This window comes from Phacochoerus africanus, chromosome 4 (assembly GCF_016906955.1).
Source record: "Phacochoerus africanus isolate WHEZ1 chromosome 4, ROS_Pafr_v1, whole genome shotgun sequence".
Classification (NCBI taxonomy): domain Eukaryota; kingdom Metazoa; phylum Chordata; class Mammalia; order Artiodactyla; family Suidae; genus Phacochoerus; species Phacochoerus africanus.
Window position 1 is genome coordinate 9308769 of NC_062547.1, and position 14418 is coordinate 9323186.

Below are 14418 nucleotides of genomic sequence, written 5' to 3' on the forward strand. Positions count from 1 at the left end.
GCCGCGTCTGCAACCTACACCACAGCTCACTGCAATGTCGGATCCTTAACCCACTGAGCAAGGGCAGGGACCGAACCCGCAACCTCATGGTTCCTAGTCAGATTCGCTAACCACTGCGCCACGACGGGAACTCCGGGTCAAGAACTTTGAAAATGCAGCCTTCATGGTGAAAGAGCTTGATCTGTCCCCTCCGGGGCAGTCCGTGTGCTGTTCTCTGAGGCTGGCTCGTGGGCAATTGTGCATCTCCTGGTCTCACTCTGATACCTCTCTTGGGATACTTCTTTTTTTGTTCTCCCTGCCCCCTGGCATATGGGCATATGGGTATATGGAGTCCCCTGGCCAGGGATCAGATCCGAGCTGCAAGTTGCAACTTACACCACAGCTGCAGGAACACCGGATCCTTAACACACTGTGCCAGGCAGGGGATCGAACCCATGTCTCAGACCTCCTAAGTCGCTGCCGATCCTGTTGTGCCACAGCAGGAACTCCAGGATATTTCCTTCTTGGTTCCAAGTGTCCTGAGACAGGGTCTTCCATCCGGCTCTTGGCAGAGCCTTAGATGGTGGAGGTGGGCATTTCGCTCCATTGCCCGGGAGCCTGCCGAGCTACCGCCTCTCTGCCTCATGTGCAATTAGGCAAAAATGGTTGGTCAAGGCTCAGAGCCTAGAGCTTCTTAGACCCTAATCAAATCCTTAAATCCACCCCCCAGGCCAAAACCTGCAGCTGCCGTAGCACAGGGTGAGGCTGGGAGCCACGGTTTCTGGCCACATGTGGGCAGTCGCCTGGCCACTCTGTGAAGACACACTGTCTGCAGGAAGACAAGCCCTCAGTTATTAGCACCGTAGGTGGGGCAGTGAGTTGGCATAGTTCCTGCTGGGCCTCCCCCTCCCAAAAAACCGTGCCCCGTGTTGGCTGGGCTTGGCTCTGGAGCTTCAGGGACAGGGCCTGGCCGGAGTCTGTCTTGGATCCAACCTTCCCTGGGCTTCAGCTGGAAGGGTCAGAGCACCTTGTGCCTGGCTCCAGCCTTGGCCCAAGGCTGGGAGGAACCCAGGGGATCTGGAAGCCCTGCTTGGGGAATCGGATTTTAAGGTCTGTTGGCCCCTCCCTGCTGTGTGTTCGCACAGGGGGCCCCTAGGTTAGTGTGCTCTGTTTAGTGCCCTTGAGGGGCCCCACCCAAGTCCTCACTTAGAGGCCTGGTAGCGAAGGTGGGTGGGAGGGCCTGGGTCAGCCGCAGCCCCCAGCCCACACGGCCAGAAGTATTGACTGAGACCAGTGCTACGGCCCTGGCCTTGGTGCTTGGCACATCCCCTGAGCAGGAAGCCGGCTACAGCCTGGGCTGGCATCTGGCCTATTGCAAGTCCCAGCCTGGCCCAGAAAACAGGTTGGAGGCTGTGGGAGGGCCATTCTGATCCTATCCATCCGGCTGGGCTGCCAGAGGGGGACTAGTCAGGCCACAGGTTCATGGGGTCAGCTCATGGGATGCGCTGAAGAAGCCAGCCTCTTTCCTCCACCCTGGGCTTCTGGTTCCATGTCTGTTTAGGAAACAGCCCCTGAGCAGAGCAGATTTTTCGCTTGTGGGTTTGGTCCATTCTCTTCTGCCTCAGTGGCTTCTGGGGATGACCCCTGCCTTGACCCAACCCTCCCAGGAGGGATCTGGCAGCTTTGGGACATTCCACGATGCCTAGGGCATGTGAGCTTCCAGAGGGCTTAAAAAATGGCCATGTATCTGTTGGCTGCAACATATCAAAAGAAAACCTCAAAATTGTCATAACGAATATTGATCTAGGTATTATGCCCACTAGCTTACCAGGACCCAGTGCAACCATGATGGCGTTATATGCAAATGCAATACAGTTTACGTTGTATGAACCAAATGCGTAATCTAGTCTTAGGATCAAAAGGATTACATCTGTACAAGCCCCTTTCAAAAGTTTATAGCCAAAGCTATACTTCTTGTGGGAAGAGTGCATATTTTAATGTGTTTGGTAGGATACAGGGTGGGAACCTCAAACTAAGAGGGCCTCCCATCCTGCTCTCCCAATACCTGCAGCCGTGGCCACAGCAGAACACAGCCACCAATCAGAACAACCAGGAGGGACCAGAGGGAAGAAATACCCCAGCTTCTTTTTCGTCCCATCCTCTGATCTACAGCCAGAGCTTTCCACTGGCCTAACATTCAGCCAGCAAGGCAGCCTGGGCTTTGTGGGCCAGCCTCCTGGGACACAGAGCAGATCACAGAAAGGGGGTGGGTGGTGAGTGTTAAATATGGAAAAATCAGCCCATGATTCTATCATTCTTCATACGCAGCTATGGATCTCGCCTTTCCCACTTAATATTATGTCTGGGAGGAGTTCCCGTCGTGGTTCAGTGGTTAATGAATCCGACTAGGAACCATGAGGTTGCAGGTTCGATCCCTGGCCTCGCTCAGTGGGTTAAGGATCTGGTATTGCCATGAGCTGTGGTGTAGTTTGCGTGGCTGTGGCTGTGGCATAGGCCAGTGGCTGCAGCTCTGATTAGACCCCTAGCCTGGGAACTTCCAAATGCTGTGGGTGTGGCCCCAGAAAAGACAAAAAAAAAAAATTATGTCTTAGACATCCTTCAAAAACTTGGCACTTATAGATACATTTGAGTTTTTTTTTTTTTTAATGTATTTCTCTTCTTTTCTTTTCTTTTAATGGCTGTGCCCAAAGCATCCCATGCCCAGGAAGTTCCTGGGCCAGGGATTGAATCTGAGCCACAGCCGTGGCAATGCCAGATCTAGTGACCCACTGGGCTGGGCTGGGGATTGAACCTGTACCTCCACAAGGACCTGAGCCACCGCAGTTGGATTCTTCACCCCCTGAGCCTCTACGGGAACTGTACACTTGATTCTTTTTAACGCTACAGAATATACGTTTGCAGGATGTAATATAATTTGAGTTACTGGTATCTTTTTGTTGGATACTTGTCTTGTTTCAGTTTTTCTGATGTTACAAACCACAGGGTGACCACAAGCCCCCTTCTGGGCAGATGCCTGGATTTAGATGCCTATTGACTCTCCCCTCTGGCATTGACTCTCTTCGTGGGGGGGGTTGTGGGTGCCGAATGTCAGGGCTGGGGAGGTGGGGGTGGGTGGGTGTCCACTCTTCTGTTTCCATGGGGATCTGGTTCATCTTCCCGGGGGCAAGTGGCCCCCCACCTGGCGGACGAGGGCAGTAGCTGGCCGAGATGCCCACGTGGGCTGCCTAGTGACCTCTCGAGGGCACACGTCACCCATTCCCCAGCGGCGGGGTGTACTCAGGTATGAAGTGACCTGGCTTTGGCCCTTTCTGGAGTTCCGGGGGAGGGTCGGGGTGTGGCAGGCTCCAGCCCACCGAGGATCTGAGCCCTTTCTTGACTCCCCAGCCAGCCAGGCTGCTGGAGCTTCCGCTTGGGAGGGGGTGGTGGGGAGATGGGAGGGTGGAGCTGGGCTTCGAGCTGGGGATGTGCCTTCCGAGACCTGGGCACCCGGCAGAACCAGCAGGTTCTTGGCTCCGGGGAAGCGCCCTCTGAGGGTGGGGACCACAAAAGTGGTGGCAACCCCTGTTCTGCAGGGTGGAAACTGGTTCCCCTCTGTTTTCTAGGCGGCCCTGGGGATTTGGGCAGCTGATTTGGGGCTGACAGCCCAGGACACCGTTCGCCTCCTGACCTTCCCAGGGAGCTGGTTCACTTGATGGCTGAATTCTGTGCCCTCTTTGTTCGGCAGTGAGTCAGCAGGTCCTGCCCTCAGCGGCTGTCCTCTCCCATGTCCCCTGCCCTGAGCTTGCTCCCGCCGTGCGCCTGGCAGGTTCTGCTGCCCCGCCCTTGGCCGTGTCACGGGGGACGTGAGCCCGCAAGGTCAGCACACAGCGATCAGGGCCCAGGTCTTATTTTATTTTTATTTATTTATTTATTTATTTTGGCTTTTTTGTCCTTTTTTTAGGGCTGTACCCATGGCATATGGAGGTTCCCAGGCTAGGGGTCAAATCGGAGCTATAGCTGCCAGCCTACACCAGAGCCACAGCAATGCCAGATCCAAGACGATTCTGCACCCTACACCACAGCTCACAGCAACGCCAGATCCTTAACCCACTGATGGAGGCAAGGGATCAAACCCACAACCTCATGGTTCCTAGTCAGATTCATGTCCGCTGCGCCACCATGGGAACTCCGATATCACTGTCTTTAAATCCCCTTACTGCCTGTATCTGGAGGTCACTGGTTTCAGCAGGGACAACCAATCTGTGGTAATACAGGCATCCTTTGTTTTATTGTGCTTCCAAGATATGGTGTTTTCTATAAACTGAAAGTTTGTGGCAACCCTGTGTCAAGCAAATCTATTGGCTCTGTTTTTTCTGACCGCATTTGCTTATTTCATGTCCATGTCACATTTTGGCAATTCTCACGGTCTTTCTTTTCTTTTCTTTTTTTTTTTTAAGCAACACTGGCATGCAGAAGTTCCCAGGCCAGGGAGCAAACCCGCAACACAGCAGCGACCCCAGCCATAGCAGTGACAATGCCGGATCCTCAACCTGCTGAGCCACCAGGGAAGTCTTCAACGTTTTCAATATTATTTGTTATTTTGATCTGTGATGAGTGATCTTTGGTGTCAATATTGCGAAAAGATTATCACTTGCTGAAGCCTCTCTAGTGGTTGGCATTTTTAAGCAATAAGGTATTTTTTGTTTGTTTGCCATACCAGCGGCATATGGAAGTTCCCTGGCTAGGTAGGGGTCAAACTAGAGCTGCAGCTGAGGCCTACTCCACAGCCACAGCAACGCCAGATCCAAGCTGCATCTGCAACCTATGCTGCAGCTTAATGTCATGCCAGATCCTTAACTCACCGAGTGAGGCCAGAGATCGAACTTGTATCTTCATGGATACTAGCTGGGTTCTTAACCTGCCAAGCCACAAGGGGAACTCTCTCAATTAGTTTTTTTTTTTTTTTTTTTTTTTTTTTTTTGCGTGTGTCTCTTTGCTATTTCTTGAGCCGTTCCTGCGGCATATAGAGGTTCCCAGGCTAGGGGTCGAATCAGAGCTGTAGCCACCAGCCTACGCCACAGCCACAGCAACGTGGGATCCGAGCCACGTCTGAGACCTACACCACAGCTCAGGGCAACGCCGGCTCCTTAACCCACTGAGCAAGGCCAGGGATCGAACCTGCAAACCTCATGGTTCCTAGTCAGATTCGTTAACCACTGCGCCACGACGGGAACTCCAATTAGGTATTTTTTTTTATCAAGGTATGTACATTGTGGTTTTTCGTTTTTTTTCCTTTTGATTGAAGTATAGTTGATTTTTAATGTTTTCTTGGTTTCAGGTTACAGGTGTACATATTTTTTTAAAACAGTGCTATTGTATACTTAATAGATTACAGTGTAATGTAAACATAACATTTATCTGTGCTGGGAAACCAAAAATTTCATGTGACGCTATTTTGATATTTGCTTATTGCGCCGAGCTCTGGAACCAAACCTGCGATATCTCTGGGGTGTGCCTGTCTTGCTCTTTATTTCCCAGCAGCCCTGGGAATCCTTTTTTGGGCTGGAGGTGCAGTGGGGGTTCAGGAAGCCTGGCTCTGACACAAAACAAGTGCCTGGAGGTCTTTCCGTTCCTCTGAAAGCCTAGGCTTTGGAACTGCAAAAGCCAGGAAAAGACTCCCCCTTTCCCTCCCTTCCCCTGTCACAGCCCTTCCCTGGGGCTGCCTGGATCAGGGCAAGAGCCAAGAGAGGAAAGCAAATACGAGGAAAAATAACATCAGATAATGTTTCAAAAACTTCCCACTGCAAGTAAATGGCTTGGGAGGAACGTTTTTCCGCTGGAGCCCCGGGGACCCAGCAGGCACAGGCAGCTGCCCTGCTGGGTCCTGATGCCCCCGAGCGGTCCTGGCTGTCTCTCCAGCCAAGACAGCAGGGAAGAGGCCCCGGGCCTCTGCCATCACCAGGTGGCTCTCCGCAGCTGTCTCTGTCTTGCCTCAAGCTTGAACTCCGGGACGTTCGGCCTCTGTGGTCTGGAAGGGCCTTTGGCGAACACCTGTTCCACCCCCTGTTGTAGGGGAGGGGTCTCAGGCCCAGAGAACTGCCAGGGGTCATCAGGGGTTGCACAGAGAGTTGGGGCTGAGACTGGCCTTGAACGGGGGTCTTCCTGCTGATGCGAGTGCAGAATGCAGCTCAGCCGGCTGTTTATTTCTCAGCTTTGAAGGCACCCCAGGGTCTGAGGAGCAAACAGTTCCATGCATTTGTGCTCTGAACCTCTTGGAGCCTGGAAAAATGCTGAAAAACAGCCTCTGATGCTGTAACTTACTTTCCTCTAAGCTCACTGGTGGTCTTTCCCCAGTGGATTCAGAACGCCAGGAAGTATGATGACTAAAGCACACGGGTCTCTGGGTCCCAGAGGCTGGAGAGGGAGAGGCACTGGTCAGGAAGGGTTCGGCTGGGAGCAGCCTGTTCCATGATGGCCCTGGGGAGGCCTGTGCCTGCCAGGTGGCCTGGCCAGAGGGGACAGAGTGTGGGGACACCTCCTTGGGCCTCTGGTGCCGCATGGGGTCCGTCATTGTCCACAGGGTCCTCTCTCCACTTCAGGTCCATTCTCCCCAGAGCGGCCAGAGCCATCTTTTAAACCTAAATCAGATCAGGAGTTCCCACTGTGGATCAGCAGGTTAAGAACCCAACTAGTGTCCATGAGGATTGGGGCTTGATCCCTGGCCTCGCTTAGTGGGTAAAGGATGCGGCATTGCAGTGGCTGTGGTGTAGCAGCTGCAGCTCGGATTTGACCCCTAGCCTGGGAACTTCCATATGCCACAGATACAGCCCCACCCTGCAAAAAAAAAAAAGTCAGATCATGTCACCTCTCTGTGTAAGCCCCTCTTGGCTTCCCACAGCACTCAGAATAAAATCCAAAGCCTCACCTGGTCCACATGGCCTGGGGAGACCTGTCCCCACCTGTCTCAGGTCCCATCTGTATTTCTACCCCGGCACTCAGTACCTGGGACCATGCTGGCTGGCCTTCCCCCCCCTGCAGGTAGGTCGAGGGCTGGGCTGTCCAGATTATTTCCTGATTGCAACTCACACAGCCCCTCTGTGGCCCAGCCTGCCCTCACCCTCATTCCTTTGTCCCCTGTCACTCCTGCTTTCTTTCCTTGAGAGCCTTCCTCACCATCTGAAATGATCATATTTACCTGTATCTTTGTCTATTAGCTGTACTCCCCCCAGAATGTAAGCTCCACACTCACCTATGACTCTCCAGGCCCCAGCACGTAGGAGGCGCTTATTACTTTTTTTTTGGTTTTATAGCTGCACCCGTGGCATATGGAGGTTCCCAGGCTAGGAGTCGAATCAGAGCTGCAGCTGCCGGCCTATGCCACAGCCACAGCAACACCAGATCTGAGCCTCACCTGCGACCTACCCTGCAGCTCACAGCAACGCCGGATCCTTAACCCACTGAGCAAGGCCAGGGATCGAACCCGCAACCTTATGGTTCCTGGTCGGATTCGTTAACCACTGAGGCACGACGGGAACTCCTAAATGTGAAGATTTTGAAGGAGAAGAAGAGCCTGTGCTGGGAAGGGACTGACAGACCTTGGCAAAGAGAAGCATCCTAACATTTTTGTGTAATTACATACTTCCCTGCCGCCCAAACTGCTAAAGTGTTAAGTTTTAAAATACAGCCCTGACTGAAGTAACTGCACCCTGTTTCTCTCTGACCTCCAGAGAGTTGAGCCTTTGATGGCAAAGGCCCGGCAGCCTGAGGCTGGCTGTCCTCTCGACTGGTGACACAGCGCCCCCTATGGGGCTGTTTGGAACAACATGGAACTTTGAGCTTTTTTTCTCGCGGCCTCAGAGGTGTCAGCTGTAAATTGGAGCTAGCGGAGGCCACCAGCTGTCCTTCTCAGAGGGGCTGTCAGTTCCATAAGTGCTAGGAGGAAAATCAAGCTTTCCAGAAGCTCCCACTGAGAAGTGTGAGTAGAGTCGGCGGGGGAGGGGTGGCCGAGGCCCAGGGCTGGGGGTTGCCTCAAGAGTCTCACAAGCATTTGGAAAGGCAGACAGAGGAAGGCGACTGGGGTTCATAGGCGGTCCCCTAGGAGCTGCTGGCCAGGGGAAAGACAGAAAGGCTCCCTGGAGGAGGCGTCTCCCTGGGGGGAGTCGGAAGTGAGGTCAGAGCTGGGAGAGGCTGGGCCCCCTGCACCAACTGTTCTCTATCTGCTGGGCTTGGTGCTGGTACAGGGGACATTGAGTGGGAGACAGATCGCAATGGTGACAGTTTCCATGGAGGAGGGGTCCCTTGGGTGGGCTCTGTGATGGGCAGGCCTGGGGTGGGGGAGGAGAGGCAGGGTGCTCTGGGCAGAGGCAAGACAGTGTGTGAAGCTTGGTGGCCTCGGGGCGGGGAGGGAGGTGGGACAGGGCATCCTGAGAAGCCAGTGAGGCCAAGGCCCAGGGGCTGGATGAAGCCAGAGAGCACTGGGCGAGGCAGTCCGTGCAGAGCCTTGAGTGACAAAGAGGCATTTGGCTTGACCTTGGTCACATGATGCCCCGGAACGTATAAGGAGGGGTGGAAGGCAGGCTGGAGCAGGGGCAGTGGGGAAGGAAGAGGGCCCATGTCTGGGGGATGGAGGGGCCTGTTGGGGGGCGGGGGGGAGGTGGGTAAAGCCAGGGCTGGCACACACCTCAGTTCACTGAATCTTCTAGAAGCACCACGCTGAAGGGCGGGCTAGGGTGGGGTGGAGTTTGAGTTCAATGTTATTTGGACTTTGTGGTCATGGCTGTTGTTGGTTAAATGCATGTGAATGATCCCCCACCCGGGCTCTTGAACTTGGATGTACACAGAGCCACCGCCCACACCCACACCCCACGCAGGCCTGGGGCCAGCCTCTGCCTCCCTGGTACAGCCCTCAGCCCCGCAGGGTGGGGAGTTGGCTGGAGAAATGGCCCCCCGGGGGCGATTCCGGGCTGTGACCTGGGGCGCCCCAGCTGTAGACTCGTGTTCTGCTCCCTGCTCCCCCCCAACTCACAGTCTCCCGGGGTCCCAGCCCCCTCTTCCCCACCCAGGCCCTGACCTGCGGGAGCCTCTGCCGAGAGGGCCTTCACCTCGATGGGAAGCTGACCTCTGTCCCCCAACGGCAAGGGGGCCTCCTGACCCTGACCGAGTGGATGGGGAGCACGGAGCCTCCAGGTCGGCCCTGCCGCTGGCCTGGGGTGAGCAGGGGTGCGGTGGGCAGTCCTGCCGTTTCTCCAGGTCTTGGCTGGGTTTGCTCCGCCGGGCACCACTGTCACCAGGGCTGCGGGTGGACATCCTCCAGCCTTCCTCAGGCCTCCCCGCCGACACGTCTCCCCAAGCCTCGCTTTTCGCATCTGAGAAATGGGCATAGCAGGGTTGGCGGGATTGTTTGGGTCAGAGAGGGCCAGGGACAACACGGTTGGCCTTGGACACTCCTTGTTCTGACCCCAGAGATGGGCGGCCCTGTGATCAGGCCCAGCGCTGGGGGGAGGCTTTGCCAGGCCCAGGGGTCCCTCCAGCTTTCCTCAAGGAGGCCCTCTGTGCCAGGAGCTGAGCTCACGGGGCGGGCCGGGCCTCGGGGGCTGCACATCCGCTGTCCTGCCTTTCCTGGGAGCTGGTCCAGAGACAAGGGGCAGGGCGTCTGGTTTTCATCAGGCGGCCGTCTCTAATTCTTTTGGCATCAGAGCTGCTTTTCAGAAGGAAGAAGATACACTTAACTGATTGTGACCCAGCTCGGTGCCGAGGGAAAAGTGCAGGGCTGGGCATCAGGCAGAACCGGATCCGGGGCCAAAGCGGGCCACTTCCTAGCCTGTGGCCTGGGCGAGGTGTTCCCTGCCTCGGAGTGTCTAGGGCTTCATTCTTTTTTTTGGTCATTTTGTCTTTTTAGGACCGTCCCTGTGGCATATGGAGGGTCCCAGGCTAGGGGTCGAATTGGAGCTGTAGCCACCTGCCTGCACCACAGCCTCAGCAACGCCAGATCCAAGCCTCGTCTGCAACTTACACCACAGCTCACGGCAATGCCAGATCCTTAACCCACTGAGCAAGGCCAGGGATCGAACCTGCAACCTCATGGTTCCTAGCGGAATTCATGTCCGCTGCACCATGACAGGAACTCGTAGGCCCCATTTTGAAAATGGGAATCAGGATTTCTGCCCTGTCTACTCCAGGGAGTAGAGAGAGATGGGGAAGTGCTTTGTAAACAGAAAGCTATAAAACCGGGGCTCCCCTTTGGGTGGGCGTCGTCCTGGGTTGGGCCCTGCCCAGCCACCTTGCTCTACAAAGGGGCCACCAGACTTGCTGGCCGAGCCCTGGCTCCATGTGTCCAGAACAATCAAAGCACCTTTGGGGTCCAGGGAACCGAGGCCCATTATAGGAGCTGCTGACTGGGGACTCCAAGAGTGGCAGGGGCTCTGAGAAGAAAGAGTTCACTCTGGTTGGCGTGGCCTGGAAACAAAATCACACACTAATGAGAGTGACCTCTTAGCCAGGAACGCTTCTATTAGTGAGTATTTGCTAACAGATCCTCATAAGCTCCCTCGGAGGGAGGTTGCTCTTAGTCCCCCAGTGAACCCTTCCAGGGCGGAGGGGCCTTTGGAGAGAGGGAATGGGCTGGGCAGAAGCCTGGGAGCCCCCGCCCGCTAGGGCAGCAGGGGGAGCCAGCCCAGGGGTCTGGGTCTGATGCAGCAGCAGGAGCAGCAGCAAGAAGCCTGGAAGGCTCCTGGTGACCTAATCTTTGCGGGTGGGCAGGATGGGGCTCCCGGGGGGACGGGCTGGGGGGTTCCTCATTCCTCCGGCTTGAGCACAGGCCCGGCTGCCACCCAAGCAGCCCCCCAGGGAAATCCTTGATGCAGAGAAGAGTCGAGAAGCCGAGTGGTGCTGGTCTCGGAGCCGGGGTGGGCTAGCGCGGCAGCCAAGGGGCCTGCGGGTGCCAGACCACACCCCATCCCGGGAGCTGGCCCCGGAAAGGGCAGGGCAGCCTGGCCTGCTGGTTGTAGAGGAGCCAGCAGCATCCTGGTCACGGGGGCAGAACAAAGATGCCCTTTAGGTCTGAGCTCCGGGCCCTGGCTTCCATGGGGAGGGGGTGGTGTGACAGTGGCTCCAGAGGCCAGAGAGAGGGAACAGGGCTGGAACCTTTCCTCTCAAAGAAAATGAAGCCTTTCCCTGGGAGGCCTCCCTGGAGCTGTGATGGAGGCGTGGAGTCTGAGACCTGGGGAGCACGCGCTCGCTCGTAGGGTCTCCATGGAGTAAGGCAGGTGCATCACCTCCCAGGACTGGCCGCCTGTTTGCTGCAACGCAGCCAGGTAAGGACTTGGAGCTGGGGGTGCTGAGCCGGTGCGGGAAGATTCGGTTCTGCAGGGCGCCCCGCCCTGACTTTTGACCCTTTCTGCTCGAAAGCATGTAGGAATTTCTAAGGAAGACAAGGACAGGGTGGGGAAGGGCCTGGGGGGAGCGGCGGAGTGTTTAGTCATGAGGCATGCAGGGCGTGATATCTGTGCAAGAGCCGGAGATAAGATGAGCAGAGATGACCAGGGAGATTGGGGGGAAGCACGAGGCAGGAAGGCCGGATGGATCCGGGGTGAGGTCACCGGGGAGGCAGGGGTGAATGGGCCCAGAGGAAGGGACACATCAGACGGGAGGGAGGGATGGAGCCCTCGACTTGGCCTTTCTGACTTCTTCAAAGATTGAAATACTTGGTGTCTGAATAGAACACAGGGAGGGAGAGTTCAGGAGTTCAGAGCCCCAGGGATCTGGCAGCAGAGGGCGGTGGAATGTTCTCGAAGGCAAGAGAACCCCAGCCTTTGTTCTCATCCCCCAGAAAATATTCCTGGATTTGGTGTGAGATTGGCATGCACGTGTGCCAATTTGTAAATACTTCTGGAAAATGCCCTTCGCCCAAGAGGCACTTGGCGTTGCTCCTGCCTAGTGTGTGGTCGGCGGGCCTGGGGAAAGGCTGAAGGTGAGTGGAGCCAGGAAGCCACCTGGGACGAGGCAGCCGGAGGCTCTGCGCAGGAAGGGCGGTGGCCCAGAGGCCTTTCCTGGAGGCTACGGGGGGCACCCGCTCCCCATCTGCTTGTGACTCCCCGAGTCACTCTGCCAAATTTCTGGGTGGGGCCTCTTGCTCTGGCACTTCCCTCTCCAAACCTTGCACCCAGGCCTGCTCCCACGGCTGGCACTGCTGCAGGAGGGGGCCCCTGTGCTTGAGATGGAGGCGCCTGTGATAGATGCTCACCCAATGCTCATGTTGTCCCAGGCAGCCTGGCAGCCAGGCTGGGCACTGGGCCCTAACCATCCAACAAGTCAGAGCTGTTCAAAACGGGGCAGAGACCACGGGGCACAACCACCATACAGGCAGGGGGCGGGATGGGGAGAAACCTGCTGTTGGTGATGTGTTTTGAGAAAACTGGAGAAATTTGAATGTTGGCTATTATGAAAGGTGAACATTTATTGACATGGAAAGGTGGATTATTAACTGAAAAAGCATTTAGAAAAGGATGTATGCTCTGAACTCATTTTGGAGAAAATACCCATAGGCATTAACAGTGATATGAACTGTGTACTGGGACATTTTTTTCCCCCTTATTTTTGTGGATCTGTGTTTTCTCACACTTAAAAAATTTCTTTGTCAACGTTTTGCAGCATCTACAATGCACATACACCCCTTGTATTAAAAGCGTCTTTTTAATTAAAATATGTTTAGTAAAAACTGCTACCCTGCAAGATAGCAACCCTGGGGCTGCCTGAGTCATGAACGGAGCCAAGGTCAAAGAGGATGGAAGAACCAGCCTCTCTGAGCCTTTGCACCCAGCCTCGGCTTAGAACCTGAACCCCATCCGAGTTTGGTCCAGGATCCAGGAAGTTCTGATAACTGCAGAGTCAAAAACAGAGTTGACTCTGAGATGATGAGTGATTAATATATATATATATATACATATATATATATAAAAAAGAATCCCAGCCCGGGGGTTCTCTCCCGATCCAGCCCAGGCATGGTCCAAACCTCTCAGTGTATGAAAAAGTCTAACTCCATTTTAATAGTGGGTTGGGTGGAAAAAAAAGCAGAATTTGAAAGATAAAGTTGTTAAACGTGATTTTTTTTTTTTTTCCCTGCTTCTCACCGGGAGGGCCTGTGGGACCATCCAGACCTACATCGGAGCCCAAAGTGATAAGGACACTGAGGGACAGAGGATTTGGGATCAGAGAGGCTGAGATAAACCACATTTACTGCCCTGGGAAACCCGTTTCTCTGGGCCTTGTTTCCTCTTTCAGGAGGGCGGAGAGGTTGCCGGGCCTCCCCTGGCATGTGGACCTCTCACGAGAGACCAGCTGTTTGACGGTGGCTCAACCCTTCCGGGTCCTGCGTGGTGGGCGGCCGAGATAGACGGTGGCCTGCCCATTTAATGGCATCCAATGGATGGAACCACTGCTGGGCCCCTGTACCACCCCTGGCCAGGCCTCTCCTGGCACCATTCCTTGACCTGGTTTTGCTACTGTCCTTCAGCCCAGCCCCATTCCTTCCTGGGTCGCTCCTACACAGGGCTCTCTCCTCCGTGGGAGCGCTGCGGTGACAGGTCCCTGCTCCCCTGAGCTGCCTCCCCGATGCAGTGGAGGTTCTGTGGGAGGGAGAAGGCAGAAGGTGGAGCAGGAAGGACGGTGTCCCCCCCGGCCATTTCCCCATGCCATCCACTTCTGGAGAGGGGGACACAGCCCGTTCTGTCCTCAGGCTCTATAATCTAGCGAGGAACACATCTAGAAAGGATGCTATTTGGAAAAAATGTTTATCGTCCAACAACTGCAAGGTTAAGGCCTTTCTTTCCCAGGACTGTTCCTTCTAGCTCAGCAGGTGAGCAGACACCTGCTCAGCTCCGGGCCACCAACTGGCTCATCATCCCACCGTTTCGGCCGGTTTAGGGCAAAGCTGATCTAGCTCTCTTCCTGGCTGGAAGGTGTGGCCAGGGGGCAGATCTGGGGCTGCCTGGCTGTGCTTGCCTTGGGCCCCGGCACCTGGCGGCAGGTGCAGAGCAGGTGGCGCTGTTTTTATTTTTTGTTTATTTTTGTCTTTCTGGGGCTGCACTCACGGCATATGGAGGTTCCCAGGCTACGGGCTGAACTGGAGCTGTAGCTGCTGGCCTACACCCGAGCCACAGCAATGGGGGATCTGAGCTGCATCTGCGACCTACACCACAGCTCACAGCAACGCCGGATCCTTGATCCGCTGAGCAAGGCCAGGGATTGAACCTGTGTCCTTATGGATACTAGTCAGATTCGTTTCTGCTGAGCCACGACGGGAAGGAATTCCATGCACTGTTTTTAAAAGTCAGCGATGTGGCTGATTATGATGGGTTCTGGGAGGAATTTGTATTTGTTTTTCTGGACATCTGTTCTCTAAACTGATCGTGTTATTTAGATGAAAATTAAAGTCAAGAACAG

At 55.1% G+C, this 14418-nt stretch overlaps 1 long non-coding RNA gene across 2 annotated transcripts; it reads left to right on the forward strand.

Moving 5' to 3' along the window:
- Positions 1-10356: 10356 nt before the first annotated feature.
- On the forward strand, positions 10357-14069 carry LOC125123936 (uncharacterized). Of its 2 annotated transcripts, none has more exons than XR_007134243.1 (3): positions 10357-10729; positions 11136-11291; positions 11807-14069. It is a non-coding gene; the product is annotated as an uncharacterized LOC125123936 (long non-coding RNA). The 2 variants fall into 2 exon arrangements; XR_007134242.1 differs by lacking the exon at positions 10357-10729 and having other exon boundaries at positions 10740-11291; positions 11807-11947; positions 13258-14069.
- Positions 14070-14418: the final 349 nt, after the last annotated feature.